This window comes from Meles meles, chromosome 17, assembly GCF_922984935.1.
Source record: "Meles meles chromosome 17, mMelMel3.1 paternal haplotype, whole genome shotgun sequence".
Lineage (NCBI taxonomy): Eukaryota > Metazoa > Chordata > Mammalia > Carnivora > Mustelidae > Meles > Meles meles.
Genome location: NC_060082.1, coordinates 45,781,963 through 45,799,131, shown reverse-complemented (window position 1 = coordinate 45,799,131; position 17,169 = coordinate 45,781,963). Strand labels below are relative to the sequence as shown.

Below are 17,169 nucleotides of genomic sequence, written 5' to 3'. Positions count from 1 at the left end.
CCTACCGACGACGTAGCACGGGGCCGAGACAAAGGGGACGGCACGCTAAGCGGGAGCAGCTTCACTCTCCAATTCCTTTAACAACTCACACCATTAACTGAAGACACAACGCCCCTACGAACGACAGGGCAGACTCCCACCCCAAGTGGAGACTGCTCTTCTGGTAACAGCTGGAAACCCAGTGGACCAGGGCAACCATGTGTTCCAAGGGCAACACCTCGAGGCTGCAAGCGTGCTGCCGGTGCTGCCGGGCCCTTCATCCTTCCTCCACCCCTTTCCCCGTTTGCAGGAAGAGGCAGAAGGTCAGAGTCCAACTTGAATTCTAATGGTCTCCACCTGTTTGGTGTCATCCTCATCTCCCAGGGAGTACATAACACTTTTAGCTGAAGCCACAGTAATTCCAGTGCATCCAGAACATAACTGTGAGGGTAGCAAGTTTGGTGTGAAACTCAGCACAAGGGTTCTGTGCGATTATAGGGACGAACCGTGCTAGGAGAACGGATTTCAGAGGCTTTTGCTCATCCCAGCCCGATCTCAACCACACAGCTCCTCCAAAGATCTGTTTGACCAGACAGGCCATGGCCGCGGTGCCAGTGGTTCTTTTCTCAGCCCCTCCAGCTGCAGAGAGTGACAGGCCTGGGACAATTCTGCGGCCGAGGGGTAAGCAGGGTGAGCGGCCTTCCTCCTCCTGTAAAGCATTCTTCAGAACTGAACTCTGGTTAATCCAGACTTTAGCATTAATTCCTCCCTTGTGCTACAGAAACATATCACACCTAAACACTGACCATAAACGCTAGGGAGATTGAGGGTTTTTTTGTTTTGTTTTGTTTTGTTTCACTAATGTAATAGGAAGTTCCAGCAACTCCAAAATTCAAACAAAACAAACTGTCTGATTCCACAGTCTTTTAAGTTCCGAAACCTCACCACCTTCTGACTAGGTCCCCGAGGAACACATTCCTCAATTCAGGGCTGCAAACAATGAGCCCGCTCAACTAGGACAGGAGTTCATACGATGTGACCTGAAGAGTCGAGCTGCTGCATTATCTTACTGTTCACCTCCGCAGGTTAGGAGTGAGCACAGGTTGCAAGAGGTGAAAGTTTTCTTTTGTGACTAGTCACCACATCCTGGGAGAACAAGGAAGACAGCCACTTGGCATCGTTCTCTACAACTGCCCTTCATTCCCACAGCCACCAACTTCATTTGGTGCCCCTTCTACTGAGTCACTAAAAGAACTGCCTTCTGGACCTCCAGGTTCTCCAGCACGGACCAGATAACGCGCCACACTCACTGTTCTGATCGCATACGACTTCTGATTTCTACAGACTCCTCAGCAAGACAGGAAAAGCCCTACCCTAAATGGCTTTGCTTCCCCAGGCATCCGTCTTCTCAGCTCCAACCAAACCGACCGCGACTGTGCTCTGCCCTCCCCGCCTCATGTGGGGCTGAGCTCTGCCCCTGACAGTCTTCATCCTGGAACATCCTCAAAATTCCTCTTGCTCCTACCCTTTTTTCCCCATCGTCTCCTGTTTAAAGCCTAATCTATTTTTTGAGGGCCATCCCCAAAGCCATTTCTGTACCCTCTCCACACCCTTCAGTAACCTTTCTCCTTCAGACTGGCGCTTAACTACATTCTGCCTTGTCCAAGTATCTTCTTGTATGAAGTTTTCAACTGCCCTCTCCGAAACCTGGCTCCTTGGTGATCTCAACTGTCTTCACGATCCCTACAGTACCCAGCAGAGAACTGAACAAACCACTACAAGTATTTTGGGACTCGTGTTTACTTCCTCCAATATGCAGGGTCACGAGTGTGTAGCATCCTCATGCTGGCTCTCCTTTATCAGCTGTCTTCTTTCTTTTGGCAGTCTACTTCTCTACCGATGCTCTGACTACTCGGTTTAGTGCAGAGTATAGTCTCCTTTTCTGAAGAAATACTGCCAGTTCAGAAAAGAGGCTTTCTTTTAGCTGGAAAGCTGCTATTCCTTCAACCCACAGGGCAAGCACAAAGATTTTTAAGAAATCAGCATTGTAGAGATTATAGGAGAATTTCTAGCAAAAAGTCTCTCCTATTCCCGAAAAATGTATGAGATGCATGATAAGGAATCATACCAGTGATGGTATACTTCTTACTCCCTATCACGATCCCCTTCACTCCTGTATGCCCGAGAAGGGAGGACACCCAGGATGGGGTTTCCACTCTGCGTTACCGTCTTGTGTTGTCGGAAACAGCAGCATACATGTTATGCACGCTGCAAACTGGGTTTCTAAGAAGATACCCCATTACAGACACTAAGGAAATTAAAGCAGGACCACTGAGTATATTCCAAATTCTTCAGGAAAACTTCACTTGCATTCCCAGAGGACTCTGCCTGCTCTTTTTCATGCCTTCACCTCCTCCCATAAATGTTTCCAACAGTGTAACACCGTCCAGTTTATATGACGGTCGTTTATTTTAATGGTCCTGTTATGTGGAACACAGCCTTCCTCAAAGAACAAACAGACTCAAGGTGATAAGACAAGTCAAAGAATGTTAAGCTCAAAAAAAAGGCAATGCAGATGACAGTTTTCGTACTAAAAGCTGGCAGAGGCTCTCACGTTGGAGTTCTTTATGAAGAATTTTCCTCCCGAGCCCTGGTTTCACCCGCAGCTCCATCAGCTCAATGAGGCTTGCTATGGCGGCTCATTCTTCACACTCACACTCTCTCTCTCAGACACACACACACCATCCTACACATCTGACAGTTGTTTTATGAGGACAAACTTAGGACTATTACGTTGCTTGGGGAGAAGAGATACAGATTCCACAGAGCAAAAGTGAGATCTTAGTATGAAGTCCTCCATTCAGTCCTGGTGGAACAGCTACAGAAACACGTCGGTGCACAGGTTAAGTCCCTGTGTGACAAAATATGACGTCTGTGTCTGTGTCACTGTGTGACAAAGTACGACGTCTGTGTCTGCATCACTGTGTGACAAAGTACGATGTCTGTGGCTGCCGAGGAACACGAGGACACCCGGCCCCTTACTTACTACCTTACTAGGGACTCCCACAAGCCACCAGTGATGTTCCGGGTCTCGCTGGCAGCAGTACTCCCTTGACTCTCCCTCTGATCAACCGACATCCTCACACAATTTCTCCTCAAGTCATGGAGAAGAAATCCCCACCTTTCCGCAGAGTGTAACTGAAAGTGAAAGCTTCAGGACTAACCCTTTCTTGTGCTTTCAGTTCAATGGTCAAATCAAGTTCTTTCCACATAAATGGAATGTGGATGTCTGTGACTGTAAAGTACCACGAGGAAATACTCCATGCAGAAGGCTATTAACAGAGGAGATTTCGGGCACAGCAGGTAGAATTTATTATGTAACTGGTATATAATCACATTTACTCACATAACCTCCGTGCCCTTGACCTTGCATAGGAGTCACAAGGACCCTTTTACAAACTTCTTCTTTAGTAACAATTGGTTTCAGCAACGCTCTGATGGTCTGGTGAGTATAAGGAGAGGTAATACCCGATTTACTTAAGAGTTTTTGGTTGATTATCTACATAGACAGATACCAACAATTCCTCCCATCAAGAGGTAGAATCTAGGGGTGCCTGGGTGGCTCAGTCAGTTGAGTGTCTGCCTTTGGCTCAGGTCATGATCCCAGGGTCCTAGGATTAAGTCCCACATCAGGTTCCCTGCTCAGTGGAGAGTCTGCTTCTCCCTCTCTGTCTGCCCCTCTCCCCACTCACGTGCTCACTCTCTCTCTCTCAAATGAAGTAGTTAAAATCTTAAGGAAAAAAGAAAAAAGTAGAATCTGTTTTTCCTCCCCTGGAACCTGGGCTGGCTCTGTAACTGACTTTGGCCAACAGAATGCAGTGGAAGCAACTGTGTGCCAAGTCTGGGCCTACTCCTTAAAAGACCTGGCAGCTTCCTGCTGGGACCCAGCCACTACGTAAAGCAGCTTGGGCTAGACTACTGAATGATGAGGGACCCAGACAGAGAGAGAGGCCTAGCCAACCCCATCTGAGGTGCCAGATACAGAAGAGAAGCCATCCCAGTTCCACCCGCGGTCCCAGCTGAATGAGGTCATACATGTGATCCTATAAACCATGTGGGCAGAAGAACCAACAGGCTGAGCCCAACTGACCCACATGATGGTAAGAAAAAACAAATCACTATTTGAAGTCACTAAATTTTGGAGTGGCTTGTAAAATCCAACATTGTCATGTCTAGTCTGTCCTTATTAACTATTTTGGAGACAATAAAAATATTGAGGGGAAAGACACAAGGAAATAAATCATGTCACTAAAAACAATTCTCTCAGGAAGAAGGGAAACGTTAAAGTAACCATTAAATATAAATAAACACTGGATTATAAATTGTTAGGTTATATTTGTAAATGAATATTAATGCCTTCTACAGAGTGATAAGCTCATTATGAAAATTATATATCATTTCTCCTTTTTTTGTCTTCACTGCAGATGCTTAGGAAGATACATAATTAAGGTCTCTTTAAGGTAGCACAAGGAAAAAATATACTCACCTGGATCATTTACTAAAATCCATTTACATACTTCAGAACAACCAAGGCTAACCTGGCACCCTCACACAAATACACATGCCCGGTTTATAAAACCTACCATTCACCCTTTAGCCAAAGCATAAATAGTAGCAAATATCACAACCTTTCAGTACAAAAAAAGTTAGAAACATATACTTTCACCCTGGGCTGAGTCTGTTATAATGCCCTTTTGTTTTTTAATTGGAAGTGACATCAGAACATTACACTACATTATTATTAACTGTTCCCTAGAAATAAATGCAGTTTCTCCTGATGGTTACTGGCAATTCTAAGTAAAATCAGAGCATTCAGAATCTTCCCACTTAGCACCGTATGCTTCTTCTACATAGGAAGTCAAAGCACCAATACCAAAGGGCATCAAGTGTTTAGCACCTGAATAAATCCTGAGTATGCCCAGAAAACCAGCTCATTCCTGCACTGCCGCCCACTGCCTCCACAAGAGCACATTCTTTTTTTCATCTTCAAATAGGAGTCTTCAACTAAAACAAAAATACCATATTAATCAGTAGCTACATATAGTTTTCCTCTCTGTGCTAATTCTTTGCTAGCTTCTTAAAGGGGCGCCTGGGTGGCTCAGTGGATTAAAGACTCTGCCTTCAGCTCGGGTTGTGGTCCTGGGGTCCTGGGATGAAGCCCTGAGTCGGGCTCTCTGCTTGGTGGGGAGCCTGCTTCCCTTCCTCTCTCTCTCTCTCTGCCTGCCTATGCCTACTTGTGATCTCTGTCTGTCAAATAAATAAAATCTTTAAAAAGAAAAAAAAAAGAAATAGCTTCTTAAAGACAAATACCATACGATTCACTCATATGTGGAATTTAAGAAACAAAAGAACAAAGGGAGGGTCGGGCTCTCTGCACTGAAGGGAGCCTGCTTCCCTCTCACTCTCTCTGCCTGCCTCTCTGCCTACTTGTGATCTCTCTCTGTCTGTCAAAATTAATAAATAAAATCTTTAAAAAAAAATAAAATAAAATAAAAAAAAACAACAACAAAAACAACAAAACCACACTCTTAACTATAAAAAACTGGTGGTTACCAGAGGGGAGGTGGACGGGAGGATGGGTGAAGGGGATTAAGAGCACACTTATCAAGATGAGGAATGAGCAATGTACAGAATTGTTGAATCACTATGCTGTACACTTGAGACTAATATAACACTGTACGTTAACTACACTGGAATCAAAATAAAATAAAAAGAAGAAATAGGTTAATTCACCTGCTTATTCCAAATATAAACTCTTCCAGGGCAGAAGCGTTAAGAGGGGTGCTCTGGATTCAGAATGCCTACTTTATCACCTACGATGGGACTTGGGAAAGTGACTTAATGTGTAACCTTTCTGATCCTCAGTTCTTTCATATGAAAAGTAAAATAAGAACACTATTATCTAACTCACAGAGTTGCTAAACATGAATGACACTACCATATACACTGTGCTAAAATTAGTGCCTGGACAACCCACAGTGATCCCTTGTTCGTCATTATTACCAGGTCACAAACCCAAAGAGGACAACGATCCGAAAGGAGAAAGAATGACAAAGAAAATAATCCTCCCTAGTCATGCTGTCTTTTGGAGTGCAGAGTGAGGGGATAAATTCCCAAGTCACATTACAGAAAGTTTCCATGGTCTTCTCTTCCTGAACCAATCCTTTCCTCAACTGGAAGACTAGCTAAGACTGCAGGCCAGGAGGTATCTTCAAAATGGGTACCGTGTGAAGCAGAACACTGGGAGGCTATGGCACTAATTGGACCAACCTATTTCTCTTCTCTACAAAGTTCAAGTCTACCGCAGTCAATGATTAAAAGCATTAGGTTCTTCTATTCCATGAAAAAGGCTGAAATGCCTTCTTCAGTTTGGAAAATTAGCTCTCTGTCTTAAAGATGACAGCACTGCGTGTCCTAAAGCTCTCTCTTTAAAGATTTGAGAGAGAAAGCATGTGTGTGCACAGGAGTGGGGGAGGGGCAGAAGGAGAGGGAGAATCTTCAAGCAGACTCCCCACTCATCAGAGAGCCTCCACGGGGCTCACTCCCACGACCGTGAAATCATGACCTGTGCCAAAACCAAGAGTTGGATGCTTAACTGACTGAGCCCCCCAGGCATCCCTGTCCTAAAGTTCTTAAGGTATGCCTTAAGAGTAACTTAAAGCTATAGGTATAGAAAATTGAATTCCCACATAGTCCAAATTACCCCCAAGTGTTACATGTTCCTCATTGTTTTCACTTCCACTTAAACATTTATTCATATCTGTAAACTCACAATGCCCTACATGAAATCCTCTAACCGTTTCTTGTGAAGGAAGCCAACTAAATGATCACTAGGCATTAACGAGGCATTAAGGTAGCCTTTCTTCCTGGGTGTGAGAGCAAAAACGATAGTGTTTGCTTCCTCTGAAAAAATTCAATTCCTGCAACCTGTCCCCTTTAAAGATTTATTTATTTGTTTATCTGAGAGCGAGAAAGAGAGCACGCATGAGAAGGGAGAGGTCAGAGGGAGAAACAGACTCCCCACAGAGCTGGGAGCCGGATGTGGGACTGAATACAGCGACTCTGGGATCATGACCTGAGCCAAAGGCAGTTGTTTAACCAATGGAGCCACCCAGGCACCCCAACCTGTCCCATTTAAACCTTGATTTAGGGCAACTTCTAACCCTATTCCTTGAAAAATGAAAAGGAAAAAATCTTTAGCTCATACTGCTAGCGAGGTTTGTTCTAAAAAACTAACAGAGGCCATGGTCACTGATCTAGAAACCCTGTGGGAATGCCTAAGAATTTGCATTCTGTTTCAAATGGGCCAGGTAAAAGGAACCTTCCCATGTTCTAGGTATTTCACTGCTCAATCATCACTTTATAATCCCCAGCATAGAATATAATTCCCATATAGTGCAGAAATATGGAATTTCAAAAAACGTAACATTTTCCTTCAGATTTTCCTGCTTTCCATCTTTACTTTTCAGTTCACTAGAGTTTTTGGAAAGGTGTATTAGCTTTATGCAACAGTAACACCTGACATTATTAACCTCACGTTCCAGGTGTCTCGAGCTGACGGGCCACAGGTCACTCTCGAAATGGCAACAGCAGGACCCCTACGCAGGTCTGGGCTGAATTGAGACTGAGTGGCTCCAGGCATGATCCCTTTGTTAAAATATGAATGTAAATACACACACACACACACACAGTTTTGGGCATGCCTGTCTCCTCTACTCTTCCGTGACTTCCTCAAGGACAGGGGATACATCTTACTCTCTTCGTAGCTGCACAGAAGCCGGCACAGTGCAAGGTGCAGGAGAGGGGCTCGATACATGCTACTGAAGAAAAGGAGGGAAGAGCAAGGGAGAAAAAGCTTTAAGGTCAGAAAAGTTTCTTCGGCTCCTTGGTCTAAAGATGGTCTCTTTACAAAGAGAAACGAAGTCCTGTAATGAATTCAGAAATACAGTACAGCAAAAACAGATGTAGAAATACCAAACACATATACCAACGTTATCCATCCAATTTTAAACTGCTGTCTCTGTACATGCCGCTTCCACCCTTCAAAGCAGCGACTACTGCCAACCTTGCTCCTGCCGCTGACTGGGACTGGGAGTGAAGACGATCTGCAAATGCTAAGAAGAAGATTGGAGATGGTCCAAGACGCTGCCCAAGAATGACACAAGACGGGGCTGGAACCGAATCTTCAATCTGGCCACGCTTTCTGAAATGAAAACTGACACTTAGTACTTCTATATAATTTTCTCTGTTCTACAGAAGACCCACAGGAACACAAATGTACCCAGAGCACAAGGTCGCTATCTAAACCAAGGATAAGAAACGAGGAACCAATAAGAAAAAGCTCTAAGGCAGCCAAAGCTGTGGTCACCAAGCGCATCCGTGGACGGGGAAGGGCGGCAGACCCTCGCCTAGCGCACCTGGCTGTTCTACGTTTGAGCGGGGAGCAGTCATCTGGGCAGCTACTCCACCGAAGATCAGAAGCTGCCAGTTTAAAAGAGGGCAGCAGGGACACTAACAACAGCAGAAGTCCGGCTTTCCCACCTCTGAAAGGAGAGCCCGACTACTAAAAGCAGATTCAAGAATTCAAAACGCAGAGGAGGCACACAGCCTGCATGTTCCGGTTGCTTCAAAGCCTTGCTCGATTACGGTCACTAATAGGAAACTAGCAGCCCCACCGCAAGTCAATGAGAGAAAGCTGAAACCCTACTGTTTGAGAAGCAAACAAACCACGGAATACATTGTGAAATTTTTTTCCACAATAAGTACAGCCAAAACAAGAATGTCCACATGTAACACCTTACTCCCTAAAAACAGAAGAGGGATGGCACCGCCACAACAGAGGGTGGAAAGTATTTGAGGACGTGGTAGGACAGGCCGGCCCTGTACGTGCCGTGTTACACACTCACCATTTCATATTCCTTGACCTCCTTTTATCATGTACCCATGATACATGATACACCCTCCCCTCTGCAGGGCTGTTTCCTTGTCAGAAGGTACAAACCTCCAAACACACACCAAAGCTCTTTTCTGCAGCAGGCTCCATGTCTTATCTCCTCCTGGGATGACAGTTGCACCCCCAAGACTCATCAAGCCTGGAGCAAGGCCTTTCTTTCCTCTTTTGCTTTTAAATAGGCAAGACAAAATCACAAGTGAGATCTCTGCATCATGTTCTCTCCGAGATGGCTCAAGCAGTCATAGTGATATTTTAAGTTGGTCAGTTGCAAAGTAAGGTCTCCTGGACCCTAGGTTTGTGGGAGTGAATTCATTAGTCCTTGGTGGGGGTCACAGAGGCGGCTCAAGTACGGAAAAGAGGGAGAGAGATTATACAGGTATGGAATGAGGAGCTGCTGGAGAAGCACTTGGGGAGGGACAGCTCTCCCTTCCCAACCCACCACAGAAGGGCTGAAAAGATGCGCTATCAGGGTCAATGATAATGGCGTGGCCATTACCAAGAACTCCAGTTCTTTTCTTAAGGCAAAAATATTGACTACCAAGTCAACTGCTCCATTAGTCTAGCCAGAAAAGGCTCCAGGAGCCAAGTCTGTGAAGCTGTGCCTGACCAGGGCACCACGAGCTGCCCCCAGAAGGCCAGAATATCAAAGAGTCACAGAATCAAAGCGCAAGACAGCTCCAGTATGGAACACCCTTGACAGATGCCCACCCTTTTTTTTTTAAGGAATATTTAGCTATTTTATTCTATTACATTATATGTTTTATATGTTTCTATTTTTAAGATTGTTTTCAGTTCAAAGGGGCTCAGTTACAATAGCACATAGCTCTAACTCTTAAAGATTTTATAGTAAATGGAAAACACCGGATCATATCTGCTTTTGCATGAAACTGAATCTGATTATTAATATTTGGTAAGCCTTCAACTCTACCCTTTAAGCAATATACAGATACCCAGCTCAACGGCAACTTTCAACAGTAATCTGCAACACGTTTTCCTGTCCTTTTTTTCTTAACAAAGAGAGGAACTAGCCAATTTATGTACTAGAGTATTTCCCCTTCCTTCATACTGTGTTCCATTCATTCGTTCAACCACCAACCATTTCCTGCACACCTACTATGCACTCCGCATTTCAGGTGCAGAGAGAAAAGTAGGCCAATTATCATCACTGTTACAACATACTATAGTGCCTGGTCGTTAAGTACACTTTCTACCTCAACCTACAAAACCACATGGCACTTAGTCCCAGGGTGACCTGACATCAGCTTCAGAAGACTGTCTCCTTTTTATTGCTTGCAACTGCGGCCACAGGATAGAGGGAGCGGCCTCTGTCTCTATGATGAGACAGCACCAATGACGAGACAACCACTGTGGCTGCTATTTTAAAACGTTATCAATTCAAGACCTGAAGTGTCTGGCTTCAGGGCTCACACCGCGGAAATGATGGTCACACAAAGCGTAGGAAGCAGAAGTCTGCCCTGCAAGTAAACAAACAAACTTCATTTAGAAATTCACAATTCAGAAAAGACAGAAAGCAGAAGCTTTCAGGCTCTGTGAGAGCGCTGGAGACCACAAATGGAAATGAAGGGAATGGACTGAAAGTCAAAGTTATCAACGCAACATAAAATAATTCTAGGACGTACCAGAATAGACGGTACAGACAGTGATTTGTTTGTTTGTTCCCTAATTCAAAGTATCCAGAAAGACAAGCAGGGCAAGTGTTTTCAAGTTTTCACTCTTTAACCAAATCTTAGTTAACTGCCTACTGGCTTCAGAGAAACAGCAGAACAAATTCACACCGCATTTTCACCATGGAGCTGTGGGCTCCAAGATTTGACCATCTTTTGTCCAATCCATTCTATCACCACACTTTCTTGTGAGTGAGGCTGAGAATCCCAATTACTTGCTTGTGCCTTTTCCTTTGGTAAGCACTTTCAAATGCAGAATCCACCCCTGTTGACTGATTCCACTGCAGGGTTCGAGGGACGGAAGTTCAACGACTTCATAAGCGTCAGAAAAGTTATTAACTTCAAACAGAACGTTAATTTTAAATCTACCTTGGCTCTGAGTCTAGGGGAATAATTTAGTACCCTCAACACCTGTACCACAGTTTCCCAAAGCCACGTCTTGATGATCAATAATATACGTGGAAGGTCTCTAAGGCTTTGCTCAAAAGTCCTGCATAAACTCAAGGAAAACACTGAGGTCTCTACCTCAATTTTAAAAATTAACCCCAATGAAATTTATGTATTAATTTATAACACCAGGAAAATGGGAATAGTTAGCAAACATCAATCTTAATCACCAGAGTACAAATGTATAAAGTCCTACAGTTTACAAGGTAGAAGATCCCACATTTCTATTCCCTCTTTTCAAGGTGAGAAATCCAATCTCCAGAGGGAAACTGGCTGTGTGGGGAGGGGAGGACCCTGATACCTGGTTCTAGCTAACCACAAGTCGCGGTACCAAGCATCTCTAATTTTCCCAAATTATAAACTCCTCACCCATTCGAGCGATGACAGAGCCATTTAAAGGACTAAAATTCCATAACGACCAGTCATGCCCTGTCCTCTCTACTTTCCCTCCAACGTCCTTCCACCCCTTGTCTTCCCACCAGAAGACCTGCGGACAACAGAAGCCTGATTAGGAGGAAACTAATCAGATCCCACAATCAAGGGCGCAGCTTGACAAGTGCTCACATTCATCATTAATGGCAACGTTTCGGCTCGCTTTTAATCGCGGGGCTATCACACCCGGAAATGAAATCTCAAGCGCAACCCACTTTGGACTACAGTATCATTTCCTTAAGTTGTGCCCAACTGCGAGTACGGGGTCCACGACCCCGAGAGACCGTGGACCCCGGGCACGGTTACCCTGCCTTCCGCCTCGGGCCTGGTGGTCACTTGCGCTTCTCGGCCACGAGGTGGGCCCGCCAGCGCGCGATCCTCCCTGGGCCGCCGCAACGGGCGCTCGGAGGGACTCGAGGGCGGCACCGGGGCCAGTCGCCTCTGGAGACGCCGCCTGGGCGCCAGGGGCGCTCACTAGAAGGACCCCGGGCGGCCCCAGGTAAGGCCGCACCTCAGGCTGGCCGAGGAGGCGCCCTTCCAGCCGCGCCCGCCCGCAGGAGCCCGCCAGGGGGCCAGCGAGGCCGGGCGCGCGGCTCCGGCCAGTCTTCGAGGCGGTAGCCGGGCCGGATCCCGGACCCGCCCGCGGCCGCTCGGGGACCGCTCGGGGCATCGGCGCCCGGTCCCTCCGGGAGGCGCCCCGCCCCCAGGCGGCCCCCGCCCGGCGCGCGCCACGCACCGCGCCCCGCCCGCCGGCCGGCCCACACTTTCCCGCCCGCCGCGCCGGGGGCGGGGGTCGCGCGCCCTCCCCGCCCCCACGCCGCTCACCTGCTGGGCCCTAGGCTCGCTCCATGGCCGCCCGCGCGGTGCGGTGCGGTGCGGCGCGGCCGCCCCCGCCGCCTCCGGGGAGGGGCAGCCCCACGCCGCGCTCACCGCCCCCAGCCGCCGCCGCCACTGCGGCTCCCGCCCACCCCCGGCCGGGCCATTCCCCGGCCACTCTCCCCGCGCAGAGCCGGAGGTCCCACACCCACCCCCCCCGCCGCCTCCGCAGCGCCCGACTGTTGGTACCGTCCTAGCGTAACGCCTTCCCTGCGACCAATCCCAGGGCTCACTCTGCGAGGCCCCGCCCCCTCCCTCCGGTGGGCGGGCCTACCCGCCTCGCTCTGGACGGCCCCCCTTAACCCTTACCGTCCCGGGCAGGCCCCGTTTAACTCCCTGGGTGCCGGCTCCCGTCTCTCTTCCTCCTCTTCCCTGCCTCCCTCCACGCTTGCAGAAACTGACCTCGAACTTCTGTCTTGTTTTCGCTTTTCCTTTCCTGACTTTCGTAAGCAGCTAGGAGACCAGGCAGCGGTACTGGAGAGTTGGGGTTCTTTAGGTCCAATTCTACTCGTTAAAAGCAATTTTCTTACTCCTTCTGCCCATTTAATTTGCCTCGACTGATGCTTCTGCCTTTCAAAGTGTATCCCCCTTACCCAAAAGAGGCCAACCTTCCTACAGCGCGCACAAGTCGCTCTTCCTTGGGACCAGAGCAAACTCCCGCTACAGTTAGTAGCATTTCGCAAAACTGTGATTAGTTTGCTGTACTCTTAGTTTTTTAATGTCTGTCTCTTGCATTGGACTGTAAGCCCCGGGAGGGCAGGGCAGTCGTGCTCCAGTCTCCAATGCCCCACACCCAGTAGACGCCCTGTAAACGGTTTGCATGAAAGTCTCCCTTCCCTGAAGTTGCTTCCTTTCTCCCAACTGCTGTATAATGCACCATATATTAAGCTTGGACTTAGTGTATGCCTGAAATATAACGCACGTTGCTTTGTGGGATAAGATGGGGGGGGAGGTGAGACTGAGCTGACACTTTGTTCAGACTGCGTAGTTCATTTAAGCAGTGGGGTGTAGTGGGTAGAACGCCTCCTTAGTGGTGGCGTGATATTGGGTGTGCCACCCAACCGCTGAGAGTATCGGTTTCCTTATCTGCAAAATGGGAATTAATCATAGTCCCTGTTTTACAGGGTTGTTGTGAGGTCCGAATTAGGAAACGCGTGGGGAAAGTACTTTCGCCCTATTGTATAATACATGAGTTATTTTGCACATGTGTTTACTGAGCACCTACCATCGGAAGAGCCTAGAGAAATAACTGGACTTGACCCCATTCCCAGATGGTCTGGTTAGGGAGGCAGCCCTCTGCAGAAAACGGTCCCTACAAGTAGCCCACTGTCAAACACAGGAGTTGTATCAGCTTTTTACTGGATGTAGTTGAAAGGGCTTGGGGGTCATTTTCAGACCGTGCATACATAATTCTTAGAGAAATGAGCAGGGTAGCTATGAGAGTCTACCTAGCTTCTCTGCATAGGAGCGTTGGTCTGACTGCCATCAGTTTATCTCCCTGAAGCTTGTTCGGGACATCAGATTGTAAACCAACAAGGCAAGGCCACAGTTCTCTAAGATCCTTTATCTGAAAGGAGGACTCTCCTCTTTTCTTGCCTGGAACTCTGACAGGAGTAGTTGACTGTCCAACTGTCACTGCTCAGGAGAAGGCCAGCATAGTCTGCAGCATCAGCTTTCTGGTGACCCCTTCTGGCACTAGGGACATTGAGAGAGGTGGGTTCACAGCCTCTCTGGGCAATCCATTCCAGGGCTTAATTTCACATCCATCAGATCCTTCCTTCCGCCCCACAGGCTGCAGAAGAGTCACACTGTCTCCTCTTCTGTCTTTATAGATGGCAAGCCGGGGATTCAGGACCTTCCTGCTTTCAGACAGCAAAATTTCTGTCCCCCCAGTTTTCTCTTCACTGGGCCACGTGATTCAGGCTCTCTGTGAACGTGTACGCAGCACCAACACAGTCCTGACCCTCCACATGTTCTTTTCTGCCCCCTCTTCCTGGAATGCGCCTTGTTTCCCAACCAATCGACAGTCAGTATTCTAGATACTGTGGGGGATGCAGTCCTTTAAGAAGGGGATGTTGCGGGGCGCCTGGGTGGCTCAGTGGGTTAAAGCCTCTGCCTTTGGCTCAGGTCATGATCTCAGGGTCCTGGGATCGAGCCCCGTGTCGGGCTCTCTGCTTGGTGGGGGCCCTGCTTCCTCCTCTCTCTCAGCCTGTCTCTCTGCCTCCTTGTGATCTCTGTCAAATAAATAAATAAAATCTTAAAAAAAAAAAAGAAGAAGGGGATGTTGCCTTCGAAGAGTTTACATGAAGCAGCTGCAAGGGATACAGGGGACTTAAATTTTGCAGCACGGATGCTGTGATCACTGAAAGAAGCAGGAACATAATGTGGGCTGGTGTCACCAGCGAGGGAGGATTAAGGTGAGCAAAATACAGGTGGGAGAAGAGAGGGACAATATGAACCAAAGTTAGGTCATGCCTCGTGAACTTAAAGACAGACATACTTATCTGATGATAGAGACTGGGGGAATTTTCTTCCTTCCTTCCGCCCTTCAGTGAAGTACCCAGTGCCAGATACTGAGCTGGGTCCCATCCATGGAGAGGCCAAAGAAAGCCTGGTTCTCATCCTTGGCAAGCTGACAGTTTAGTCTTGGGAAATAGAACAGAAGGTCAGGCAGAACCCCCTTTAGGAAGGCCTGAGACTTTGCCGAAGCTTCTGGGATGCTTCTTTCAGAACTCGTGATGTAGTTCTAGCTCTCTTTGTCTGATCTCCCCACTTTGCCTCTCTCTTCCCTCTCCACAAACTGCAAGGCTCTTAAAGATACAAACTGACTTTATTTCATCTTTATTTCCATTTGTGGAGTACTTTCCCCTCCCTGATGTGTCGAGGTGCCCTGAGTTGAAATCGGAGCCGGAACTTGGCGGGACCCCCTCCAGCCAAGGGCGGTGCACATACAGTTCTCAGTAGAAGAATCTTGGTTAGTGGCCCAGGGCAGAATCCTCCAGGGCCTTGTCCACGGCCTGCAGAACTCAGTAGCGACTCCTGCTTGGCATGTCCAGGCCCAGTGCCCCTTTCCAGGCCCATATTCTGCTAATTTCTTAACTTCCACCCTAAAGGACTCACTTGCTCTGGAAACATCCCCTTTTCTGCACCCACGGTTGTGATCATACAGATCTTCCTCTGGTCTCCACCTGCCCCCACCCCCATGGCCTCTTGTGGAAATGTTATACATCTTTCAAATACCATTTGCTCATGAAGCCTTTCCTGACTTTTGCAACTATCCGTGCACTCCTGGCCTTCTAAGACTCAATCCTTCATGCCTCTTTTGGAGTATGGTTTGTTGGTATCTTTGGGGATGTCTCTGACCCCTTCCACTGGATTGTAAACCCTTTAGGGCCACGAACAGTGTTTTATTCCCATCTGTATCTTTCTTAACACTAACAGGGGCCGTGGCCCATGGTGAACACGCAACCCTTGGAAAAGAAGTTTTAGAACAGGTCCTTGTAGACAGGGGCCATCAGAAGCAAGGGAGGTTTCTTTCTTGTCCTCTTCATCATTGTGTTTTCCTTAACCTGTTTCAGAATTTCCAGGTCTCTGCCCATTTGTCAAGCCCCAGGACTCAAATAACAGTCCAGCAATCCCAAGGTATAAGGGGAGTAGTGTCTGAAGGTGCCTGTATACAGCAGCACCGATAGAACACACACACACACACACACACACCTTTTAAGAGAATACCCCCACAACAGTGGGTCCTACTGAAACTAATTAATACTACATCAAGAAAGTCCAAGGGAGCTGGAGGCCAGTTCTTGCCAGCCCAGGGTGCTAGGAGCCGGGGAGAGGGAGACGGGAATGGAAGGATTACTGAGTGAAGGAACACAGGTGTCTCTTTCAGGAGCAGGAGCAGGAGTTTGTCTTCTGCCTCCCGGCAGGATTGTTCTCTACATGGGGCTCTCTGTGACCGCTGCTTTTGCATTTCTTTCCCAGCTGGGCAAACTCCTATCTCTCTCCCTTTGCCACCGGTTCCACAGAGCTACTCCTAGCCCACCCCTTGCTTGCAGCACCGGGACTGCCCACTCAACCCTTCACGGGGCATGTCTGTCATCTGAGCGAGTCTCTCAAGCCCCGGAGACCCTCCTACCCCAGCCTCTCTGCCAAGGAATCGTCCAGGAGGCATATATCTGAAAGTGGTGCCAATCCTTCAGTTATTTCTCTCCATCCTAGTATTTTTTTTAAAAGCGGCCTTACTGAGATATAACTTACATACCATAAAACTCACCTGTTTAAATTGGACAGTCTGATGGTTTTTCGTATAAGTATGGAGTTGAGCAATTATCACCAGAGTCTAGAACGTGTCCCTCACCCCAAAAAGTAATTTGGGCTATTTTCTCTTCTTCTGAAAATACATGTTTGTTTAGCGTTGTTGTTGTTGTTTTTAATTTGCTTATTAGAGCCAAGAAGAAAAATACCTCAAGGGGACAGTGAAACTCTTAGAATGACGAAGAATGCAAAGGAATCCTAGCTCCCAAGCTGTTTCACTTCGCTGCTGTCACCTGGCTGTAATCATTTAATAAACCACTCCAAGATGTACACTTTGTTGTGATAAATGCTCCTGGGTGAGCATCTGGGGCCACGTCTTGGACCACAACTTGGAACTTTCTCCAGTCTGTTGTGCCTTTCTCCCATGCCAGTGGGCTCTTCAGTGGATTTGGCAGAGACAATATTGCCGACTCCAGATTG

General features: G+C 47.5%; 1 protein-coding gene across 4 annotated transcripts in view; it reads right to left on the bottom strand.

The window, feature by feature from the left end:
* FAM20B (FAM20B glycosaminoglycan xylosylkinase) overlaps positions 1-12,531 on the bottom strand; it is a 45,247-nt gene extending 32,716 nt beyond the window's left edge. The window contains exons 1-2 of one of the 4 annotated variants that reach the window (XM_045982751.1): positions 12,382-12,522; positions 8,105-8,242 (exon numbers count right to left, since the gene is read on the bottom strand). The gene's annotated coding sequence lies outside the window, so the exon portion shown is untranslated. Of the gene's footprint in view, positions 1-8,026; positions 8,048-8,104; positions 8,243-12,067; positions 12,228-12,381 lie in introns of those variants that run through there. The other 3 variants (XM_045982750.1, XM_045982752.1, XM_045982753.1) reach the window with 3 other exon arrangements.
* Positions 12,532-17,169: the final 4,638 nt, after the last annotated feature.